Below are 27,147 nucleotides of genomic sequence, written 5' to 3'. Positions count from 1 at the left end.
TGTATATAAATATACATCCACATGATCAAACTTATATTGGAAAGGATAGTAATTAAGACACTGGTTCTCGACACTAGAACAGAGAGCGATTGATGTTTCCACCTTAACAAAGTAGGAAAAGAAAAGCAAGTTAAATCTAATAAAGTACAATGGGGGAATTAATAATATGATATGAAGCCAATGAAATGAAACTAGAGTAAGCAAAAGAAAAAAAAATCTATGGAACTAAAAGATAGTTTTCTGAAATCAATCTATAAAGAAATAATCTGAATATCCCAGTGTCTATATAAAAGAAATTGACCTCATAATTTAAAACTTCTTACAGTAAAATCCTCAAAAATGGCTTCATTTTGAAAATTCTATCAATTATTTAAACAAAAATGTTTAGATATCATACTAAATAAAAACTTAAAAAAAAACAGTAAAAATAGAACTATCATATGATCCAGCAATTCCACCTCTGGGTACTTAACAACAACAATAAAAAAGACTCACTCAAAAATACACACTGTGCACTGCCATGTTCATTGCAGCACTATTTATAACAGCCAAGACATGGAAACAACCTGTGTCCATCAATGGATAAATGGATAGAGAAAATGTGATAGATACAGCTATAGATACACAATGGAATATTATCTAGGCATTTTTTTTAAAAAAGGAAATCTTGCCATTTGTGACATGAATAGACCTTTAGGGTATTATACTGAGGGAAGTAAGTCAGACAAAGACAAATAGTGTTATGATCTCACTTATATGTGGAATTTTAAAAAGCAAAAAAACCCTAAACTTATCAATACAGAGAGCAGACTAGGAGCTGCCAAGGTAGGGGTGTGTAAAATGGAAGAAGATGGCCAAAAGGAACAAACATCCAATTATAAGATTAACAAATCCTGCAGATGTAATTTACAGCATGGCGACTATAGTTAACAATACCATATTATATATTTAAAAGTTGCTCAGAGAGTAGATCTTAAAAGTTCCCATCAAAAAAAAAAAAAAAGTTCCCATCAAAAGAAAAAAATGGTAACTGTATGGTAACGAATGTTAACTAGACTTCCTGTGGTGATCATTTTGCCATATATATACAAATATCAAATCATTATATCATTTATCCGAAACTAATACAATGTCATATGGCAATTATAACCTGATTTAAGGGAATAAAAGGTATTATGACACTAGTCTGAGCATAATATAGGTCAAGGAAACAGAACAGAGTCCATAAATAAACTCACACATATAACCAAATGATTTTCATCAAAGGTACCATATAAGTAAGTGATGAAAAAACAGTTTTTGAACAAATGTTGCTTTTAAAAACTAGATATTTGCAAGGAAGGAATTAAATTTTCCCCTAAGTAATATAGAAAAATTAACTCAAAATGGATCACAGCTTAAGAACATAAGAACTAAACATAAGAACCAAATAGCTTCTAGAGAAAATTTAGATAAAATCTATTTCTTAAACAAGAAAAAGAAAGCATGAACAGACATAACTAACATAAAATTATCAAAATTATAAACAAGCAAGTCCCATACTGTGAGAAAATATTTTCAAAAGATGTATCTGACAACAGATTTGTATTCAGAAAAAGAACTCTTATTTTTCAATAACAATATGTACAACACATTTTTTTAATGGCCATAATATTTTTAAAGACACTTTACCAAAGAAGATATAGAGATAGCAACTGAGCACTTGAAAAGATGCTGAACACTGAAATGCAAGTTAAAACCACTATGGCAGTAAGGGATATCACTACACTCACTAGAATGGCTAAAATTTAAAGACTGGTAACATAAGAATGCAAACTAATTAAAACTGTTGCTGTTGGGAATGCAAAATAGTACAGTCACTTTGAAAAACAGTTTAGCAGCTTTTTTTTTTTTCTTAAAGATTCATTTATTTATTTATTCATGAGAGACACAGAGAGAGAGGGGCAGAGACACAGGCAGAGGGAGAAGCAGGCTCCATGCAGGGAGCCCGACATGGGTCCCGAGTCTCCAGGATCACACCCCGGGCTGAAGGCAGAGCTAAATCGCTGAGCCACCCCGCTGCCCCGTTTAGCAGCTTTTTATACATTAAACGTAGTCTACCATATATCATGTCTAGGTAATCTGTTATTCATAATAACAAAACACCTAAATGTAGACCAATAAATGAGTACATATATGGTGATTATTGAGGCAATGGAATATTATTCAGCAATATTATAGAATGAGTTATCCATACAACAACATAAATGAATCTCAACATCATTATGAAGTGAAAAAAAGCCAGATACAAAGTCTACATACTTTATAGGTCCCTTTCAAGGAAAAGGTAGAAGAGCAAAACTATAATTATAGGAAGCAGAGCAGTGGTTGCCACAGGGCAGGGAAAGAGTTAAGTAAAGTGCTATGAAAAGATTTGGGGGGTGATGGAAACAGTGCTGTGTCTTGATTATGGAGGGTGCTTACGCAACTGTGTACAACTGGCAAAACTGGAGGTGGGGAAAAACCTAATAAAACCTGAACTTCAATCTCTCAAACTGACACAAGGCAAAAATTCTTTTCTTAATGTTCCCAACTAATTAATCCAGTCCTCTGCTGAGAAGCAATGAGTTAATAATGAATGAAATCTAACATTTTGCCAGACCAACTGGGAAGGAAAAACAGCTTGTCACCTTCAATTAGCAGCTCATTATAGCTACAGTACACTAGAAACATGAATTCTGATCATTTCACTGGCATCCATACAATGTCACAACTGAGATTCTTCTGCAGAAAACCTTTAATAGAAGTGGACAAAACAAATGCTATGAAGGCTCAATTTAGAGTTGACCAAACAAGATTTGATAGAATTGAAAAATCTATTTATACACAGGAAAAAACGTATTCAATGTCTAACAGAAAAAGATAATTCTTTCAAAACAAGAGTTTCCAGAAAGTCATACATTCATAAAGGAGTCATGCTATTTGCCAATAACACAGTTGTGTACACGCCTGACATAGCCTTTTGTTCTCTATTTTCTCTCCTTTTAAAAGCCTTGACTATTTCCCTGCGACACAGCAAGACAATCTTAATTTTCCTCATGGATAGGCTGATGAGAAAGCTTTCCATAACATCAGCAGTATGCATGCCCCATAACGAAAGGACACGTGTTAAACTAAAACTAAAGTATATAGACACGAAATAAGCTTTTACTTTGCACTCTAGTATACACCAGACAGTGCCACAAGAAAGTTGTATATAGAATGAGTCTTCATTAGATTTCTAGAACTCAAATGGTTCAACATTTTTACAGGTTTGCATCTGATATTTAAATATAAAGCTATGACTTAACTTTACAATAAACCTAATTAATGCTTTAAGAGAAAAAGTTCCACATAGAAATGTTGAGAGCCAAATTTAAAATGTAACAACATAGTGCAAACAGAAGCTGGAAAAAAAAAAAGTAGGAATGATGCAATTTTTATTAATAAATGGTTGGTTCAGAAACTCTAATTGTGGTCCCAGCATCTTTCTAATACATAGATATCAACATGCATAGTGTAAAGTTACTTTTCAAGATACATATAAAATAGAAATGAACACAACTGTCCTTAACTAACCTTCTCTTTATCTAAGTAGTTTGTTTTATAGTGAGTAACCAAGAACAAAAGCTGAAAAATTTTGTATCAGAATAATCTGTTACCTAGTGTACCCATGACCTATATCCAGGAGGGAATTTTTTTTTAAAGATTTTATTTATTTATTCATGATAGACAGAGAGAGAGAGAGAGAGAGAGAGAGAGAGGCAAAGACACAGGCAAAGGAAGAAGCAGGCTCCATGTAAGGAGTCCGACATGGGACTCAATCCCAAGACTCCCAGGATCATGCCCTGGGCCAAAGGCAGGCGCTAAACCGCTGAGCCACCCAGGGATCCCCCCAGGAAGTAAATTAGTAAGCTTTTATTAGGGAAGGAAAAGTCCTCCCACAGTCAATGCGATGATGGTATTTACATAGTTCATTCATTTCAGTGAAGTGTGTTGATGAGAACTATTTGAGGAGCAAATTTTTTTAAAAAGCTTCCATTATTGAAAATTCAATGCTTAGGGGTATCTAGGTGGCTCAGCTGGTTAATCATCTTCCTCTGGCTCAGGTTGTGATTCCAGGGTCCTGGGATGGAGCTCTGAGTTGGGCTCCCTGCTCAGCAGGAAGCCTGCTTCTCTTTCTGTCCCTCCCTCCTACTCTGCTGTCTCTCACTCTCTCTCTCTCTTAAATAAATAAATAAAATCTTAAAAAAAAAGAAAGAAAGAAGAAAATGGAATGGTTAAATTAATCAGTAAGGAACTATAAACAGATTTCTTAAAAGAAAAAATACTGAAAATATTATAAATATTTCCATCTAAATATCTTGTCTACTCCAGTATTTCTTAGTTTCTCTGTAATACTATTCAACACATTAAAAAATATTGCCAATATAAATATACTTATTTTTAGAGCAGTTTGTTTCAAGCAAAATTGAGTAGAAGATACAAAGATTTTCCATATAATCTTCCCATCATTCATGCACAGACTACCCTTTACCAACATCCCCCATCAGAATAAGATGTTTACTATAAATGATGAACCTACAATGACATATAATCACCCAAAGTCCACAGCTTACTCTTGGTATTGTACATTCTATGGTTTTAGACAAATTTATAATGACATATATCTAATATTATACTACCATGAAAAACAGACTCACTACCCTAAAATTCCTGTATGCTTTGCCTATTCATCTCTCCTTCAACCCCCCTGGAAAACACTAATCTTTTTACTATCTCCATAGTTTTGCCTTTCCTAGAAAGTAGAGTTAAAATTACAGACTGACTTCTTTCACTTAGTAATGTGCATTTGTAACTGTTCTCCATTTCTTTTTCTGGCTTGATAGCTCATTTCAGTCCTGATTAACATTCCATTACCTGGATGTACCACAGTTTCTTTATCCATTCATCTGCGAAGGATATCTTGATTGTTCCATGTTCTAACAATTATAAATAAAACTAATAGAAACATCTGTGTGCGCTATTTTGTGCAAATATAAATCTCCAACTCCTTTGGGTAAATACCAAGCAAAGTAATTTCACGGATCATATCATATGGCAAGAGTTTAACTTTGTATGAAATTGCCAAACTATCAACGTGGTTTTGTTATTTTGCATTCCTACTAGAAATGAATGAGAGTTCCTGTTGCTCACAATCTTACCAGCATTTGTTGTTGTCAGTTTTCTGGATTTTGGCTATTCTAATAAGTGTGAAGCAGCATCTCATTGTTGTTTTAATTTGAATTTCCCTGATGATATAAGATATGGAGCATTTTTAAAAAAGATTTTATTTATTTATTCATGAGACACACAGAGAGAGAGAGGCAGAGACACAGGCAGAGGGAGAAGTAGGCTCCATGCAGGGAGCCTGACGTGGGACTCGATCCTGGGTCTCCAGAATCAGGCCCTGGGCTGAAGGCGGCACTAAACCGCGGAGCCACCCTGGCTGCCCCTAGAGCATATTTTCATATGTTCATTTGACAACTATACATTATGTTTGAGGTAAGATCTTTTGCCCAATTTTTAACCAGGTTTTTCATTTTCTTATTGTTGGGTTTTAAGAGGTCTCTATATATTTTGGAAACTGTCCTTTATCAGGTATGTATTTTTCTATAGAGCTACCCTACGACAGAGCAATTGCACTCCTGGGTATTTACCCCAAAGACAGAGATGCAGTGAAACACTGGGACACCTGCCCCCCCCAAGGTTTATAGCAGCAATGTCCACAATACCCAAACCGTGGAAGAAGCCTCGATGTCCATGGACAGATGAATGGATAAAGAAGACATGAAGACATGGTATATATACACACACACACACACACACACACAAAATGGAATATTATTCAGCCATTAAAAGGACAAATACCTACCAATTGCTTCGATATATATATATATATATATATATATATATATATATATAGAAGAGGATAAGGGATATATATATATATATATAGAAGAGGATAAGGGATAAAATGGAAAACAGCAGATAAAAAGAACTGAACTAGATTCAATTTATAAAAATATATAGTATTGAGGAAATTCTGCCTCAAGACTAGCATCGGGGGATCCCTGGGTGGCTCAGCGGTTTCGCGCCTGCCTTTGGCCCAGGGTGCGATCCTGGAGTCCCGGGATCGGGTCCCGTGTCGGGGTCCGGGCATGGCGCCTGCTTCTCTCTCTGCCTGTGTCTCTGCCTCTCTCTCTCTCTATGTCTATTCTAAATAAATAAAAATAAATATTAAAAAAAAAAGATTGTAGCATCAATCTCTGCCTGATAGTTTCCAGCCTGCCAGCCTACCTTATTTCTTACCTGTGAGCGCTCACAATCAGGTAAGCCAATTCTTTTACATGAAAAATCAGGCTGAATTATTATATTGTACAAAAACTAATATAACACTGTACACTAGAATTAAAATAATTTTTTAAAAAAAGAAAACTCCAGAAACAAAATTTAAATTAAAAAGCAATAAAATAAAGAAAAAATAAAAATAAAATGAAAAAGAAAGAAAAAACATGTATGTGGGTCTGGGTGTGTACACTGAATGATATATGGGGTAATCAAGAATATAATACACATGCCCAGAGCCAGATGCTTGCTCAAAAAAAATTGCAAGGACACAATTTGCATCTCTGGCTAAGTCTTTGACTCTGCAACAAGCTGGAGATGAAGGCTAAGGAAGTATTACAGATGCTATCACTACACACTCAAGGACCATTCCAGCTCAGTACAAATATGCAAATCTTATTTATATTTTTCTTGTTTGTGTCTGCCATTTAAGCAAATCTCTGTCAGATCACAGTCCAATTGCCAGATAACAGAGGTTTCAGTAATCATGTAAGACAGACATAGTCTTTACAAAAAGAGTTTAGAAAAAGCCACTAAACAATGGTTGGATGTAGGTCAAAACAGCATACTCCAGAGAGGAGAACAATCTGATGTTTGGAGTTGCAGATTACATTATTCAAATGCCCACTGTTCAACAAAAAATTACAAGGCACACAAAGAACCAGGAAAGTAAAGTATAGCCTATTCATAGAAACAAACTGACAGAAACTAACACTGAGGAAACCCAGACATTGTACTCAGTATGCAAAGAATATATATCATTTGACTTAAATATCATGCTCAAAGAGCTAAAACAAAATACAGAGGAAGATAAACTAACAAACTGAGAACATCAATAAAGATCTAGGAATTACGAAACAGAAACCACATAGAAATAATGAAACTGAAAAGTACAATAATGAAAATGGAAAACACACTAAAGGTTTCAGAAGTGTATCTGAATATCAGAATAGGGAGAAGATAGAATGTGCAAACTTGAAAATAAGACAACTGAAATTACACATCAGAGGAAAATTTAAAAAGAATGAAGAAAAATAAACACAGCTTATGAGCAACATTACAAATCAACTAAACAGGGATCCCTGGGTGGCGCAGCAGTTTGGCGCCTGCCTTTGGCCCAGGGCGCGATCCTGGAGACCCAGGATCGAATCCCACGTTGGGCTCCCGGTGCATGGAGCCTGCTTCTGCCTCTGCCTATGTCTCTGCCTCTGTGTGTGTGTGTGTGTGTGTGTGTGTGTGTGTAACTATCATAAATAAATAAAAAAAAATTTTTAAAAATTAAAAACAAAACAAATCAACTAAACATAACCAACTTATAGAAGACTCCACCCAACAGGATACTCATTCTTCTGAAGTGTACATGGAACGTTCCACAGGATATACCATATGTTAGCCACATAACAAGTCTCAATAAATTTAAAAACAATGAAAACAAGCTTTCTAACCAAGTGGAATGAAATTGTTAATCAAAACCAGAAGGGGAAAAAAAAAAAAACCAGAAGGAAAATTGGAAATTCACAAATATGTTGAATTAAACAATAACCTCTTAAATAATCACTGGGCCACAAATATGTGGAATTAAATAATAAACTCCTTAACAATCAGCACCATATTAATGGAATGTGGGGTAGGGGGGATACATGATTATCTCAACTGATACAGAAAAAGCATTTCCCAAAATTCAACATCCTTTCATGATAAAAACATGCAAGAAACTAGCAATAAAAGGAAATTTCCAAATATGATAAAGGGAATTTATGAAACTCCCAAGCTAACATTATACTCAATGGCAAAAGACTGAATGTCTTCCCCCTAAGATCAGGAAAAAGAAAAGGATGTCCACTTTTAACACTGCTATTCAACATTGTATTGAAAGACCTAGCAAAAGCAATTAGGCAAGAAAAAGAAATAGAAAGCTTCTAACTTGGAAAAGAAGTTTTACTAACTAACTCTATTCACAGGTAACAACATGATCAAATATATTTTTAAAAGTCCCAAAGAATCCACAAAATAATACTAGAACTAGAATAAATTGAGGAAAGTTGCAGGGTACAAGATCAACACATAAAACAGTAATTATCAATCACAAAAAGAGAAATTAAGGAAGCAATTTCATTAACAAGAACAATGCAATCTCTATCAAAATTCCAATTTCTGCCCCTTTTTTACAGAAATGAAAAGCAAACCTAATTCCTAAATGGAATTGCAAAAGGCTCCAAATAGCCTAACAGTACTGAAAAAGAACAAACTTGGCAGATTCACATTTCCCAACTGCAAACTTATAACAAAGCAATTTTAATCAAAACACTGTGATATTGACATAACATCAAATATATAAATGAATGGAATTCAGATTCCAGAAATAAACACATACCTCTATGAACAATTTGTTTTCAAAAAAGTTGCCAAATCTATTCAATGGGGGGGAAAAAGAGTATCTTCAAGAAGTGGTGCTGGGTAAACTGAAAGCTCACATGCAAAAGAATGAAGTAGGACTCCTATCTTATATCATATGTTTAAATCAACTCAAAATGGATTAAAGGCTTAAATATAAGATCTAAAACTGTAAAATTCTTAGAAGGAAATATAGAGAAATCTTCAGGACCCTGAATTTGGCAGTATTCTTAGATATGACACCAAAAGCACAAGCAACAAAAGAAAAATACATAAATTGGATTATATCAATATTGGAAACTTCTGTGCATCAAAGGACATTATCAAGAAAGTGAAAAGACTGAGGATCCCTGGGTGGCGCAGCGGTTTGGCGCCTGCCTTTGGCCCAGGGCGCGATCCTGGAGACCCGGGATCGAATCCCACGTCGGGCTCCCGGTGCATGGAGCCTGCTTCTCCCTCTGCCTATGTCTCTGCCTCTCTCTCTGCTCTCTGTGTGTGTGTGACTATCATAAATAAATAAATAAAAAATTAAAAAAAAAAAAAAGAAAGTGAAAAGATTGGGAGAAGATATTTGCAAATGACATATCAGATAAAGGGCTAATTTCTAAAATCTATAAAGAACTTACTAAATTCAACACCCAAAAACCATAAAATCCAGTCAAGAAGTGGGCAAAAGACATGAAGACACATTTCTCCAAAGAAGACATACAAACGGCCAACAGACACATGAAAAAATGCTCAACATCACTCATCAACAGGGAAATACAAATCAAAACCACAATGAGATACCACCCCACACCGTCAGAAGGGCTAAAATTAGCAACTCAGGAAACAACAGTTGTTGACATGTATGCATAGAAATGGCAACCCTCTTATACTGTTGGTGGGAATGCGAACTGGTACAGCCACTCTGGAAAACAGTATGGAGGTTCCTCAAAAAGTTAAAAATAGAATTACCCTACAACCCAGAAACTGCAATACTATTTATCCAAAAGACACAAAAATAGTCATTTGAAGGGGCACAGGCCCCCCCTCAATGTTTACAGCAGCAATGTCCACAATTGCCAAAATATGGAAAGAACCCAGATGTCTATCGGCAGATGAATGAAGATGTACCATATATATGTATACACATAACAAGTACATATGTACACACACACACACACACACACAATAGACTATTACTCAGCCTTAAAAAAAGAATGGAATCTTGCCATTTGCAATGATGTGGCTAGAACTAGAGTGTATTATGTTTAGTGAAACAAGACAGAGAGAGACAAATACCATATGATTTCACTCATATGTGGAATTTAAGAAACAAAACAGAGAACATAAGGGAAGGGAAAGAAAAATAAGATAAAAACAGAAAGATAAGCAAACCATAAGAGACTCTTAACACTAAGGAACAAACTGAGGGTTGCTGGAGGTGAGGTGAGTAGGCAGTTGGGATAACTGGGTGATGGGTATTAAGGCGGGTACAAGATGTAATGAACACTTGGTGCTATATGCAACTGATGAATCACTAAACTCTACCCTGAAACTAATAATACACTATATGTTAACTAAGCTGAATTTAAATTTTTTTTAAAAAAATGAAAAGACTACCTGAAAAAAGAGACAATATTTGCAAATCAGGGATAAGATAAAGGTCTAGTATCCAGAATATATTCAACTCTTACTATTCAATAAGATGACAAACAACCTGTATTTACAAAAGGGCAAAAGATACGATTAGACATTTCTCCAAGAAAAACAGAGATACGGCCAATAAACATATGAAAAGATGCATAACATCATTAATTACTAGGGAAATGCAAATCAAAGCCACAATGAGATACCACTTCCCACCCACTAGGTTGGTCATAGTAAAACAACTGAAAAAAAGCAAGCATTAGCAAGGATGTAGAGAAAGTGAAACCCTGCTCCATTGCTGGAGGGAATGTAAAATAGTACAGTTTCTGTGGAAAACAGTTTGATGGCTCTTTAAAAAGCTAGACACAGAATTGCCATAGGACCCAGTAATTTTGCTCCAAGGTGTATATCCATAAGAAATGAAAGCATATGTCCACAGAAAAACATATACATGAACACTCATATCAACATTATTCATAACCACCAGAAAGTACCAAAAAAGCCATACATCCCTTACTGTTGAAAGCATAAACAAATTGCGGTATACACATATGATCTAATATTATATAGCCTTAAAATGGAATGAAGTTCCAATTATATGACATTCTGGAAAAGGCAAATTTATGAAGACAGTAAAAAGATCAGTGCTTGCCAGAAGCTGACGGAAGAAAGGATAAATAGGCAGAGCATAGAGGATTTTTAGGGCAGTGAAAATACTCTGCTTGATACAATAATGATAGGTACATGCCATTTTCCAGTCTGAGAAACACAGATTGGAAATAATATTATTAAACAAGACAGTCAGTGGGGGCATCTTTGTGTATATATTCAACCATATTGACACAAAAAGTTGATAAATAAGTAGAAAGGAAAAACTTAACCTAGAGGATGGAACCTTGGGACAAAACAACATTTCAAAAACATTACAATATTTTTGTGCTCATTAAAATTATTTATTTTCAAGTCTCCAATATATTGTGATCTTGTTCAAGGCACTAATGACATTACCATTCATTTTTCATGCCCTCACTATGTGCCTAGAATATAATATACTGTCAGTAAATATTTTTGAAGGAGTAATCAGAATTGATGAAGGAAAAACAAGATGTTCAAAAACAGAGTGTAATGAGCAGTGCCCATAATTAGGGACTATAAGCATGGGGATTTGCAATCTATTTCATTGCACCACACTCAAAGGTTACAGACTTAAAAATCTATCTATTTTGCCAGAGTAATCTTCCTAAACAATACCTCTAATCATTTATTCCTGTTTTAGAAACTATTAAAGACATCTCTTTGTCATAAAGCTCAGCCCTTCATCTAAGCAAATAAAGCCCTCTATGACACAGACTCAATTCTTTTAAAATATTTAGTTGACACTCTCTTCTTTCAACTTGTACTCCAGCCCATGCACCATTAGTATCTTCTTTACTAATGGTCCTTATCTACCTGGCTCTCTTCCATTCCCATCTTTACACACCTAAGTCTCAAAAATTCTTCGACTGACTACAATGGCATCCTCCTAGCTTGAAGTACTTGCTTCTTTCTTTGAAATCTCATGATACTTTTACCCACAGGTCAATTTAAAGATCTCCCAGACATAATCAACTTATAAGAAATGACCAATTAACCATTCCATGAGTGATTGGCAGTCTTAAAAGGCCATGCTCTTTACTATAAAGGCCCTCCCCTTATATGACCAGAGAAGTATCTGACATAAGGACAAGCAACGCATGGGTACATGTAAATTATAAAACTGTATCAATATATAGATATAACACAACACCTTAAAAAGGAAAAAAAGAAAAAAATATTCAGAGAACAGAGGATTATAGGTGATATAATCAGTGTATCCTAATACCTCACCTATCATATATTTAAAATAGTTAAACAAAGAGCAATAAAATAACAGAGCAATATAGAAGTACACAATGAACAAAAAAATGAAGTGTCAAAATTAGGCATTATTCTCAAAATTTTGGAAGAGAATCATTGCTTTTTATTTTTTATTAATTTATTCATTTGATAAATTTAGTTATCTCTGTGCTAGGTAATCTGAACAAAACAGGCCAAAGCTCTTTCCCTCACTGAGCATATTCCAGGAGATGAAGACAAATATAAACACATAAATAAGTAAAATAGGGGCGCCTAGATGTCTCAGTCAGTTAGGCATCTGCCTTCAGCTCAGGTCATGATTCCAGAGTCCTGGAATGGAGTCCCAAGTTGGACTCTGCTCAGCAGGGAGCCTGCTTCTCCCTCTCCCTATCCCTCTCCCGCTCTCCCTGCTTGTGCACTCTCTCTGTCAAATAAATAAATAAAAATATTTTTTAAAATTTTAAAAAATAAGTGAAATAAGCCAAATGATAAGTGTTGATGAATAGTATGAATAAAGCAGGTTAAAAGAATAAGTGCAGGGGAGGAAAGAATATGCATCACTGTCCAAACAGTCTTACGAGGATTAGACAGGAAGAATTAGAAATGACCCAAGGGGGATCCCTGGGTGGCGCAGCGGTTTGGCGCCTGCCTTTGGCCCAGGACGCGATCCTGGAGACCCGGGATCGAATCCCACATCAGGCTCCCGGTGCATGGAGCCTGCTTCTCCCTCCGCCTGTGTCTCTGCCTCTCTTTCTCTCTCTGTGACTATCATAAATAATTAAAAAAAAAAAAAAAGAAATGACCCAAGGGTACTGGTTTCTTCTGATGACTATTATGAACCTGTAAAACGGGCACAATCTGTCATGATGGTCACAAGGTATATCACAACCGTGTGGCTAAGACTGTAGAGAGAAGAGCAAGAAAGCACATCTCGTCTGGAGTATGGAGATGGGATCTCCTCTTAACTTCACTGAACAATGATACAGACACTAGGGAAATAGGAATTACATATCTTAAGCCAATTTTTTAAAAAATGAATACTATATAAAACAAAGCAATCAAAAAAGGCACATAAAAATTAACAAAACTAAGAGAATATAAAAATCAAAGTAGGGGAGTATTACTAGGAAATTTTGTCTTTTAAAAGAAAGCCAGGCTGTAGGGCAGCCCTGGTGGCACAGCAGTTTGGCGCCGCCTGCAGCCTGGGGTGTGATCCTGGAGACCTGGGATCGAGTCCCATGTCGGGCTCTCTGTATGATGCCTGCTCCTCCCTCTGCCTGTGTCTCTGCCTCTCTCTCTCTCTCTGTCTATGAATAAATAAATAAAATCTTTTAAAAAAAAAAAAAGGAAAGAAAGAAAGCCAGGCTGTAGATATAGAGGAATTTATTTTCAATATAATGGTGGAATGCAAGGAGATAAAAGAGCAAGCCCAGAAACTGGACACCAAAGTAGGAATAAAAAAGATGGAGGAGAAGAGGACACTATATATCAATATAAATACAGAAAAGTGGAGGAAGAAACTATATCCTACCATGAGAAGTCACAGAGAAGCCCTAATCCATAGGGTATGTGGAATATTGGGAAGTAGAGAAAAAAGGTCTTTAAGAAGCAGCTATGGTCAGGATTCTAAATAGAAACCTGAAAAAACTGCTTTAGCACACTATTTTCTATATCATATAGGCAGGTGGCATCTTGGCTCCAGAAGTTAGCACCAGAGTAATAGGGGCCAATATCACTACATATGATATATTATGAAGTAGCATTCTTACATTATTAATGATTACAAGATTCCTAATAAATTACCAAACTAAAAACTAAAAAATACAGTGAAAAATCTAGAAGTCACTGGAATTTGTTTTATGTTTTATAATTATTTTAAAATAAAGATAACTGAAGCAAACAAACATAAAGAAGAGTATAGGGATGCTTGAGTGGCTCAGGGGTTGGGCATCTGCCTTTGGCTCAGGGCGTGATCCCAGAGTCCTGGGATCAAGTCCTGCATTGGGCTCCCTGCATGGAGCCTGCTTCTCAACCTCTGCCTGTGTCTCTGCTTCTCTCTCTGTGTCTCTCATAAATAAAAAATAAATAATAAAATAAAATAAAATAAATGAAAAAGAAAAGTGTAAGGTTTGGTGAATTCTAAGGTGAACATCTTAGAATTTTCACAAGGTAGATACACATATATAACCCTACATAGATAGAAAAATACACTTCCAGTATCTCAGGAATGTTCCTTATGCCTCCAACCATTACTAGTCCCATCCTCTCAAAGCTCATCACTATAATCTTTCCTTGGTGGCCTGATTAAGTACTTAAGATGCCATGTGGGAGAAGCCCAGGAACTGCAGCTAGCCTCCAGCACATGGTCAGCAGTACATCAGAGCCCTCAATCGTAAGTCCACAAAGAAATGAACCTGAGTAAATTGAACAGTGGGTTCTCTCCCAGTCAAGATGGCAGATAAAAATCTAATTCTCCTGACACCTTAACAACAGCCTTTTAAGACTCTAAGTTAGGACCCATTTAATTGTGCCTGGACTGCCAACCCATAGAAACTATGTCATAATAAATGTGTGTTGTCCTAAGACATTAAGTCTGTTATTATTTCTTACACAGCAATAGATAACCATTGTAGACTTTCTCCCTCTTTTTTTTTTTTTTTAATTTTTATTTATTTATGATAGTCACAGAGAGAGAGAGAGAGAGAGAGAGGCAGAGACACAGGCAGAGGGAGAAGCAGGCTCCATGCAGGACTCGATCCCGGAATTCTGGGATCATGCCCTGAGCCAAAGGCAGCTGCTCAACCACTGAGCCACCCGGGCGTCCCAAGATTTTTATTTATTTGAGAGAGAGAAAGGGAGAGAGAGAAACAGGCTCCCCATTGAATAGGGAGCCCCAACTCTGGGCTCAATCCCAGGACCCTGAGATCATGACCTGAGCCAAAGGCAGGAGCTTAACCAAATAAGCCACCCAGGTGCTCCAAAAACAGTAGGATTTTTAATGGAAATATAAAAGTTTAAATCCTTTTGCCATTGTACTACTTCAAAATAACATCAAGTTGTCTTTTCACATACTGTATTTGAAAACTAAATTTCAGCAATGTAACTAGAGATTTCTATCAAAAATAGTTTTATTTTTTATTTTATTTATTTTTTAGTTTATTTATTTGTATTTAGTTTTAAATTTATTTAAATTCTATTTAGTTAACATATAGTATAGTACTCTATTAGTTTCATGGGTAGAATTTAATGATTCATCAGGTGCATGTAATATAAGCCCCATCCCCTCACCCATCTCCTCTCCAACAACCCTCAGTTTGTTTCCCAGAGTTACGAGCCTCTTAAATTTTGAGTCTCAGAATCTACTCTCAATTTTAAAACAATACGTTTTTTGTTTATTTTCATGTATTTTATTAGAATCAGTCATTTCTTAACCATGAACAACATTTTCAAAATAGTTTTTTTGTAATGCACTACAATGAGCATAATGTTAAAGCAATGTGAAGTATGGCTTTTATGATTTGAAAATTCTAAACATTAATACCATTTTCCTTTACAAAGACTTTTATTATTTTTATTCATGATATTTAACAGATTGAACCAAAATTAGGAAAAGCGGAACAAAGTATTTGAGAAAGTGACATTTTCCAAGAATGTGCATGTATAAAGTGAAACACAAAATAGCAAAGACATTTTAAATCTACCACAAATTGCAAGAAGCATGGAAACACTTATTTTTAAATGGGAAAAAGCTGCACAGCCTTCAACATGTGTTACTGAATCTAATCCTTTAAATATAAGAGGAAAATTTTTGATAGTATTACATTATTTGTATTCTTATTCAGCTCCTAAAGAACAAAAGCCAGTTGGTCACATTTTTTATTAAGTAATTAAAAAGAAAAGCAAAGAAATGGAAACTTAACCATATTAAAAGCTAAATTTGTGATTAGCCTAGTTAATAATAACATTTTTCTTCTGTAAAGTGCTGAATAAACACTGGGTAATTAAACCTTCCAACACTCGCATAAGTTGAGAAAGTGGTATTAATAATGCTTTTACATGGGGAGGTAATCATACAGGAAGAATACTATCTCCACATAAAAATAGGAGGTAAAGTTAGATTAGGGTTAGAATCAGATTTTCTTCAATAGGAATCCTGATTTCACATACATTAGGAAGCAGCCAAAGACATAATAAATTTAAAATAAGTTTCTATTATTTGCACTTAAATACAAAGACAAGTTAGAAATATTCTACCTTCAAGGAGATTTTTAAATAATCAGCTGTCTTTAAAAAGGACAGAGAAAAAAGTTAGAATACAGGAAATACATGAAAAATAAATATAAGAGCAATTCAAATTATGGAAGAGATATTACAGGGAACAAGTGAAGTCTGCAGTTTATTTCATATATACATATATATTTTTATATAATTTATATACATATAACTTGTTATGATAATTTATTGTCCACTAAAAACTATTCACAAATATAGCACTTAACATTTTACTAAGAAAAAAATTTTTTTTTAATTTTAGTGTGTAGGGGAGGTCAACAAACTATGTCCCAAATCCAATTCCTACTGCTAGTTTCACTGGAACACAGCTACACCCATTTATTTATTTACTTATTTATTTATTTTAATTTTCTAAGGCTGAGTTCAGTAGTTGTCAGAGACCATATAATCCTAATCCACTAAGCTAAAAACATTTTGTATATGGTAAAAAAAAAAAAAAAAAAAAAAAAAAAACAACTTTACTGACACCTGATCTATTAGTTTTATATTCTAATGTAATTAAGCTGCTTTACACAGTATTTTGCAAGGGTCTTATATTATTTGCTTCAATCATTCTGGGGGAACTTGAGGTGAGCCTGAGTTCCCGAAATATAGGAACTGTACAATGATATATTCACCATTCTGATATTTGACATTTCCTCACTGTATTACTTTGCTTCTCTTATTTGGGAACTATGTAAATGTTCTCATTTTCTATTTTGCAAAGTTCCCATTTTATTTAGTTTTCTATCTATTCTCCCTTCTGTACCTTCGAATTTCTCCATCAATCCTGTGATGAATTTGTAGGGTTTTTTCCCCTCTATTTCTTCCCCTTCTATTATTTCACCCTGTCTTCCCTGAGTTCTTGTATTCCTGGTTTGAGTCTGGGTGGCTCATCGGTTTAGCGCCACCTTCAGCCCAGGACCTGATCCTGGAGACCCGGGATTGAGTCCCAAGTCAGGCTCCCCGTATGGAACCTGCTTCTCCCTATGCCGGTGTCTCTCTGCCTCTCTCTCTCTCTCTCTCTCTCTCTCTCTCTCTCTGTCTCTCATGAATAAATAAAATCTTTAAAAATATATAAAAAATAACTGTAGGGATCCCTGGGTGGCGCAGCAGTTTAGCGCCTGCCTTTGGCCCAGGGCGCGATCCTGGAGACCCGGGATCGAATCCCACGTCCGGCTCCCGGTGCATGGAGCCTGCTTCTCCCTCTGCCTGTGTCTCTGCCTCTCTCTCTCTCTCTCTCTCTCTCTCTCTCTCTGTGTGTGTGTGTGTGTGTGTGTGACTATCATAAATAAATAAATTTTTTTTAAAAATAATTGTAAAATATTTACACTTATCAACTGCACCATAGCAACATTATTCTACTGATTGTTTTTCACTTATCAATGACTTTTAACTGACTTAAGTTCTCCATTCATCCAATTCACATAAGTTTTTAAAGATAAAGTTGTTCACAGTATTGATCATTATCCTGTAATGACCATAAGATCTGTAGTAATGCCCCTTCATACATTCTTGATATTGGCAATTTGTGTGTTCTGTTTGTCCTATCCGTCTCACTAAAGTGTTATCAATTAATGTTTTCAAAGAACTAGATTTTGGCTTAATTGATTTTCTATGTTGTTTGTCCACTTTTTTTCCCTGGTTTCCATTTATTATTTTTATTATTTTCCTCCTTTTAACTTACTTCAGATAAATTTGCTCTTCTTTTTTAGATTCTTAAGGTGAAAGGTTTTAGACCTTTCTTCTTTCCAAATGTGAGCATTTAGTGCTATAAATATCCACCTAACCATGCTTTAGTTACATCCTAAATTTTTGACATCCTATGTTCCTTTAATCACTCAGTTCAAAATTGGTTTTACTTTTTCATGATTATGCTTGATCTGCAGTTCAAATTTCTAAACATTGCACAAATTTTCCAAAGAAATGTTTTTTGTTGATTTCTAATTTAATTGCCGCTCTTAGCCCTTTTTGATCATTGAAGCACTTTTTTATTAATACTTTTCTTTGTATGTAAAGGAGGAACCATTAACTCTCCATAGCTGTACATATAATAACCCTTTTCTCCTAAAGAGGAGTCAGTGAGTGCTTCTATGTTTTTCATTTTTTGTCAAAGCAAGAAGTAAATACTTTAGAACTGTTAAATATATAAATAAAGTGAATAAAGTTTAGAGTTCTGCATGGTAAAAAAAAAAAAGACAACTGTGTTCTAAAACACAGTCTTGCTTTATAATCCAGCATATAATCAGTCTTGGTAAATGTTCTATGTGCACTTAAAGGTGTGGATATAGTATTCTATAATATCAGTTCAGTCATACTGATACTACAGTTTATGTCTTCCACATCCTTACTGATTTCCTATTTGTTACATCAGTTACCAATGGAGGAGTGTTAATCTCTAATTTTAATAGTTGATTTCTCTATTTCCCTTTGAGCTGTATTATTGCTTCATATATTTTGAAAATTTTTGTACGTTGAAACACATATTTGAATAGTAACTTTCTAAAATATTAACATATTCAAGAAAGAACATAGGTTTGCCAGTCATCTCCCCTGAATAAATAAATTATAGTGATCAGATACATTACAGAGATGTAATAAGATATTCCTTTGTAATATAGGCATAGGTAAGTTTAGAGGTAGAGGCGAGAGAATCTAACACAATTCCAAACAGATTGGATTAAAGTTCTAGTGAAGTAAATAGGTGATGGAAATTAAAGAGTGCACTTGTGATGAGCACCAGGTGCTGTATGGAAATGTTAAATTATTATATTGCACACCAAAACGAGTATTACACTGTATGTTAACTAACCTAAATTTAAATAAAATAGGTGTGGTAACCCACTAAATATGAAAGGACTTAAAGTTATTAATGTTTAGAATAGCTAGTTAGCCATCTTCTGTTACATCCATTTATTACATACATCTACTAATAAAGAGTTTTACCATCTAAATCTAAACACTTCAGTTTTCCTCACATCTGCTAAAAAAAGGTAAGATTTTGACTAGATAAAAGGAAAACAAGGTTAAACTGCAATCATTTGAAAATAGAACAAAATCCTCCAAGACTCCAAAAAATTATCAAGTCTCATTCCCAAAAACACAAAGTATAAGTTTGTAAACCTGTAAAAAATCTTTCCTAAATTTAAAATCTAGGGATCTGCCCCTCAACACATAACTCAACAATATCAGTAAGAATTAGAACATTTTAAAACTTCTCAACTTTTAATTAGGTACAAGTGAAACATTTTTTTCAAGTGAAACATATTTTAATTACTTTCCTATATAACCTAACCTAACATGAAATAGTATTTAACTATGTAGAGATTATAACTAAAACCCTAACACATAGGAAACGTTTTTTGTTGTTGTTGTTGTTTTTTAAGATTTTATTTATTTGAGAGACAGCAAGTGAAAGGGAGAGAAAGAGAGAATCTGAAGCCAACTCTGTACTGAGCACAGAGCCCAACGTGGGGCTTGACCCCACAACTGCAAGATCATGACCGGAAGAGTCATGACACTTAACTGACTGAGCTACCCAGGTGCCCTGGAAACATTTTATTTCAAAGCTATTACCATTATAGAAACTCTAAAAATGATATATAATTATTTACAATATACATGTGAGATCTTTATAAATAACATTAATGCCACATTTCCAAGGACAACAGGAACAGAATTTAAAACATACAATTAGTTATTCTAACAAACAAGGAAAGTAACTGTCTACTAATTCTCCCAGAATATTTTCCATGGTTTTTTTAATCATTTGGAGATATTTAAAAATTCTTTTTTTTTTCAAAGATTGTATTTATTTATTCATGATAGACATAGAGAGAGAGAGAGAGAGAGAGAGAGAGAGAGAGAGAGGCAGAGACATAGGCAGAGGGAGAAGCAGGCTCCATGCAGGGAGCCCCATGTGGGACTTGATCCTAGGACTCCAGGATCGCACCCTGGGCCAAAGGCAGGTGCCAAACCACTGAGCCACCTAGGGATCCCCAATATTTAAAAATTCTTAATGAAGGAATGCAAACAAAGGCACTAAACAAAGTTAATGTTATCTGTATATTTCACAGACATATCAGCCCTTTCATGCAAAAGAACTGTAAGTTTCACAGAGACTATATCTTGCTTATTGTTGTATTTTGAACACAGTACTATTTATTAAAAGAATCAATTAGGAATTAAGAAAACTAATCAATGTTAACTACTTATTATTAACTATTCTATATGATACTATAATGGCATATTTCATTATACATTTGTCCAAGCTCACAGAATGTATAACACCAGAAGTAAAACCTAAATGTAAAAACTATGGACTTTAGGGTTGAGAATGCGGAGCAGACAGAGTCGATTCAACAGGGTTCCGGGCTGGACTATGGAGCAAGTAAATGAGCTGAAAGAGAAGGGCAATAGGGCCCTGAGTGCGGGCAACATCGATGACACACTGCAGTGCTACTCTGAGGCCATTAAGTTAGATCCCCAGAACCATGTGCTCTATAGCAATTGCTCCGCAGCGTACGCCAAGAAAGAGGACTACCAGAAGGCTTATGAGGATAGCTGCAAAACTGTGAACTTAAAGCTCAACTGGGGCAAGGGCTATTCGAGGAAGGCTGCAGCCCTTGAGTTCTTAAACCGATTTGAAGAAGCCAAGCGAACCTACGAAGAGGGTTTAAAACATGAAGCAAATAATCCTCAGCTCAAAGAGGGCTTACAGAATATGGAGGCTCAGTTGGCAGAACGGAAATTCATGAACCCTTTCAACATGCCCAATCTGTGCCAGAATTGGAGAGTAATCCCAGGACAGGGACACTGCTCACTGATCCTACCTACCAGGAGCTGATAGAGCAACTACGAAACAAGCCATCTGACTTGGGCACGAAACTGCAAGATCCCTGGATCCTGACTACTCTGAGCGTCCTGCCGGGTGTGGATCTGGACAGTATGGGTGAGGAGGAGGAAGTTGGAACACCTCCCCCAACTCCTCCTCCCAAGAAGGACACCGAGCCAGAGCCAATGGAAGAATATCTTCCAGAGAATAAGAAGCAGGTGCTGAAAGAGAAAGAGCTGGGGAACGAAGCCTACAAGAAGAAAGACTTTGACACAGCCTTGAAGCACTATGACAGAGCCAAGGACTTGGACCCCACCAACATGACTTACATGACCAATCAAGCAGCCGTGTACTTCGAGAAGGGCGACTACAGTAAATGCGGGGAGCTTTGTGAGAAGGCCATCAAAGTGGGGTGAGAAAACCGAGAAGACTATCGACAGATTGCCAAAGCTTATGCTCAAATTGGCAACTCCTACATCAAGGAAGAAAAGTACAAGGATGCCATCCATTTCTATAACAAGTCTTTGGCAGAGCACCGGACCCCAGATGTGCTCAAGAAATGCCAACAGGCAGAGAAAATTCTGAAGGAGCAAGAGCGGCTGGCTTACATAAACCCAGATCTGGCCTTGGAGGAGAAGAACAAAGGCAATGAATGTTTTCAGAAAGGGGACTATCCCCAGGCCATGAAGCATTATACAGAAGCCATCAAACGGAATCCAAAAGATGCCAAATTGTACAGTAATCGAGCTGCCTGCTACACCAAACTCCTGGAGTTTCAGCTGCCGCTCAAGGACTATGAGGAATGTATCCAGCTACAGCCGGCCTTCTTCAAGGGGTACACCCAGAAAGCAGCTGCCCTGGAGGCAATGAAGGACTACACAAAAGCCATGGATGTCTACCAGAAGGCGTCAGATCTGGACTCCAACTGTAAGGAAGCGGCAGACGGTTACCAGCACTGTACAATGGCCCAGTACAACCACCAAGATAGCCCCTAAGACATGAAGCGACAGGCCATGGCTGACCCTGAGGTGCAGCAGATAATGAGTACCCGGCAACGCAGCTTATCCTGGAGCAGATGCAGAAGGACCCTCAGGCACTCAGCGAACACTTAAAGAATCCTGTAATAACACAGAAGATCCAGAAGCTGATGGATGTGGGTCTGATTGCAATTCGGTGATGACTTGCTCATCATCTCCTTCCCTTCGCCCTCATGTGGAAAGAGGAGCTGGGACCGTGGCAAGCTGCACAGAGCAGAGGGGAGAGCAGGGGAAAGTGAACAACTTCTCTCTATATATTTATATAGACCTATGTGGAAGACACAGAGATTTGTACTCACGTTACTCGCACCACCACTGCCTCTGGGCCTTCCCAGCACATGCATGGTCTCTTCTGCCGCCCCCAGGTTACCTGTTCCCTTCCCCAACTTCAGTCACTGTCTCAGCTGCTCTCCCATAGTTGGTTATTTTTTATTTGGGGCAGTAGGCATGTATGGGGAGGGGGTGCTGTTCTTCCCCGACCCCAGGTCCCAATTGTCCTCATGTTAACTCCACATGCCCTTCTCCAATAAAACAAGCCAGTTGGGTGTGGTTATAAAAAATAAAAAAAAATAAAAATAAAAATAAAATAATAAAAATAATAAAAACTATGGACTTTAGGTAATTATGATGTGTCAATGTTGGTTCATCAAGTGAAACAAATGTACCACTCCAGTGGAGTGTTGATAATGGGGAAGTTATGCATATACGGGAAGGGTGTATATGAGAAATCTCTATACCTACCCTCAACTAAAATTTGCTGTGAACCTAAAACTGTTCTAAAAATAAAGTCTATTTTTTTAAAAAATTAAAGACTAAATAAATCAAGAGAGATACCTGGCAAAATTCCATTTCTAAAATAAAGATATGAAAATGTTTGACATTCTACCTTTTGTAAATCTTACTTTTCTAACAGTGAGTACTATGTCTGTGGCAGCTTTAGAATTCTGATTACTGTGCATTTGATAAATACCAGCTATTGTTATAAAGACATTACATGTATTATTTAACTTTAACCATTATGATGATCCTGTGATGTAGGTAAAATTTTATAGAGGAAAGTTTTCTTTAAGCATTTATTTCATTCTTCAAAAACAATTTTTAGTATATTGAGCAATAAAAATAACATGGGAAATGTTGCTATCAACAGCAAAGATTTCAAATATAAAGTATTTAACATTATGGGGTGCTGATATTCATTTACTGGTTGATTAGAAAAGTGACTTAGAGACAAAGAAGAGAACAAAGATAACAAAGATTGAAAGCTGCAATCTTGCTTTCATCAGTATGCTTCCAAAAAACCAAAAAGAAAACAAATTTAACCTCCGGTATTCACATAGTAAATATTATAATTTATCATAATTATAGGGTAACTTATACACTATTCTTGAAATTAATAGTTCAAGATATTAAAATCTCGCTTTGTAATTACTTATGTAAAAATGATTTTTATTGATAATAGCAGAAATATTAACAAATTGTTTACTATTTTATAAATTTGGAAGGTATATTAATTTATGAGTCTATTAGAAACTTTTTTTTTTTTTTTATGATAGTCACAGAGAGAGAGAGAGAGAGAGGCAGAGACACAGGCAGAGGAAGAAGCAGGCTCCATGCACCGGGAGCCCGATGTGGGATTCGATCCCGGGTCTCCAGGATCGCGCCCTAGGCCAAAGGCAGGCGCCAAACCGCTGCGCCACCCAGGGATCCCCTCTATTAGAAACTTTAATTGTAACTTCCTATTTTTTTCCTTCCCATGGACATTTTCCTCTAAATTAAAGGAAACCATTGATGAAAGGACACAGAAGCAAAAAAAAAAAAAAAAGTTAAAAATTAAATTTTTATTTAACAATTAAGAAATACCTCATAAATGAGTTCCCTGAAAAACATATACAGTTAATTCTGAGTCATAATATTATAATGAAACTTTGAGTAGTAACTAAAGACTGTATCAAGGAAAATGTATTGTTTAGGATAGAGGCAATAATGCTCCAACAAAACAAAGCAAAATCTTGCTTGAATTTATCTCCCTAATAAGCAAGTTAAATTACAACTGCTTATCTGTTATGATAAACAAAGTATATACAGAATCATGTGGCATATCAACAGATATGTATAACCACAGCTTAACTGAGAAACATGGGATACTTGAAATAAGAGCGGTAAAGTCTGGCTCAATTCACAAAAAGATGTTAATTACACTAGCTTCTGCCAACCCAGCACAGAGGCCAAATACACTACACTGTGTAAAAGCATATCTGCTTTTATTATGCTTTGGTTACCCTAAGACTTTATCAATGTGCATGGAATCAATACAAACCAACACATATTAAACATGTCCAGGAAGCCAACAAATCACATAATTTGAGACATCTTGAGAAATGTAGGAAAATTAAAGTTAATAGATTATATGAAATCTACTTCTCAAAAATCAAAGAATATGAAAATGTACTGACATATTTTAGAAAAGAATATGTGTAAAATCTATTACTTCTGTGTTTTCCCTTCTCAATACTTAAAATGATAACAAAAATCTGAGCATTTTTATTTTTTAGAGGAAAACTAAATATGTTCTAAATCTAATCTAATTTGACTTACCAAAGTTCAAGAAAATCATTATTTGTACACCACAGAATGTGTTTTTTTTTTTCCACAGAATGTGTTTGAAAGTTGGACGGAATATTTACACTCAGTTTTACTAAATGTTTTTATATTCCATAGTATGTAATAAAGCCACATCATTGTCATTTCCTTTTCCTGAGGTATCAGATTTAGGTAAAAAGTAGATGAGACTTTAAATATGTCTCATAATAATATGCAGAGTTACTTTATAATTAAGTATAAATTAAATTGCAACAACACTAAATGCCTAAAGATACAGACATAGTTAAAACATAAATGGTCTTCCAGTTTTCATAGTTTTATTATAGTAAAAGATTACTTTTATAGTATAGTTAGAAGAAAAATGTTTTTCTTACTTGACTGTCTTTACAAAGATAGGTGGAATGGGGAGAATCAAGAGGAACCAAACAACAAAGCAAAAGTTGTGAAATATAACATTATATCCAATGTGGTTAATCATACTTTCAAAATATATTAAAGTGAAAATGTATAATTGCCTTCCACTAATTAAAAAGTCTTTACAAACATGTACTGAACAAAATAAAAATAAATTATTTGCAACGTACTTTTGAAACTCATAATCCAAAAAACTAACCCTCATTCACAATTCACAAATAAAACTATGTGAATGGTAACAGATGCAGTGCAAAGCTATACAATATGCAAAATACTAAGGCTATACTGGAGCAACTGTAACCACAGCTTAACCACAGCAAGAGGTGAATCTGTGACACAGCCTTATAAGAAATTTTAGATTATGAGGAATAAAAATTACCTTTATTGCCCAGGATCAAGAAAAGTAGTAACATACCACCTTTATAAATTAAAGCTATTTCTGTACAATATCTAACTAAAAGGTGGCCAAAATAAATTTCTACTCAAGTAAAACCCTGAATTTATTTGCATTATAAAATAACAGTGCAATTAGTGTTTTTCAAGAATTATCTACAAGGTATTTTAGATTAGTAAAGGGCTGGAGCTGGAGATACAAGTTAGCACAGATGTTCATAATTGAAATCTGGATTGTCTCAGAACATATAAAATGCAAGGTCAGTGTATTTATCCTATATATAGTATAGAAACACTGATTTTAAAAGCAAAGGATGAAAAGCAGGTGGTTTTCACAAAACTTACTCTTTTCACTTCAAAAGTATGTACAAGAAGCCAGAAATTGTATGACAGATAAATGGAATGATGTAAAGGTTCAGAAAAAAATAAAAAGAAGTGTCTCCAAGGTTCTAGTCCCAGTCAGATGGAAAGTTAAAAAGGGAAACTGGAAATTCCCATTTTGACTTCCAGGATTAAGCAATTTAATAGTTATCAGTTCGATGGTACAAAAGTGGTTAGAATTCATTTTGAAAAGCATAGTTCAAGATCCAAATTCTCCTAAGAAACGGGAAGAATGTTTTTTCTCACTTATCAAAAGTAACTTCTAAAAAAATAATAACTTCTTTACATTTGAACCTAGATTTTAAAATAAAGGAGAAACTTAAAAAAAAAAAAGCCTACCTCGGGCAAGCCTCAGTTCACTGGATCTATGTCACATTGATTTATAACAGTTATTTCTTAGAGGGAAAAAAAGCACACACAGATGCAAACAATTACTCTATTTTTGTAGGCAACAAGTGAGGTGGGTGGTAACTGAGAAATTTTTTTAAAATCCTGTCACAATATTCTGCTTTTTCTTAAGAAACCCTCCTCACACAACAAACGTTTGCCACATCAGAGAATTTCCAGGGCCTGAAGCACCACTTTGATTCCAGACCGCTGCAGGCATTAGCAGGAGGTAATTAGGGTAAAAAGTTCAGCCACAGTTCCATGTCTAGAGTCCTGCCAGAAATAAATTTCCTCTCTATTCACTGGTTTCTACTGTACCCTCCCTAAGAATCATATTGAAAACATATTTATCTTTGTAGAGTTTGTTCCTCTTCTAATTAACATTACAGCGTTTAGTGTTTAATAATTTAAAGCGGCCCCAAATGCAGCAGTCCAGTCTGTAAGAGTGGAGGGGCACATTACCATCTTTCCTATAGCACTGCTTCGTTTGACAAGTGACTAGCAGAAGTATGCACTACAGCT

General features: G+C 35.4%; 1 protein-coding gene and 1 pseudogene across 7 annotated transcripts in view; one reads left to right on the top strand and one right to left on the bottom strand.

Moving 5' to 3' along the window:
- Positions 1-27,147, bottom strand: part of BCAS3 (BCAS3 microtubule associated cell migration factor) — a 592,235-nt gene that overhangs the window by 459,649 nt on the left and 105,439 nt on the right. The window lies entirely within an intron of this gene.
- On the top strand, positions 20,604-22,777 carry LOC121472670 (annotated as a pseudogene).

This window comes from Vulpes lagopus, chromosome 12 (assembly GCF_018345385.1).
Source record: "Vulpes lagopus strain Blue_001 chromosome 12, ASM1834538v1, whole genome shotgun sequence".
Classification (NCBI taxonomy): domain Eukaryota; kingdom Metazoa; phylum Chordata; class Mammalia; order Carnivora; family Canidae; genus Vulpes; species Vulpes lagopus.
The sequence above is the reverse complement of the archived record's forward strand: the minus strand, read 5'-3'. Positions and strand labels throughout refer to the sequence as shown.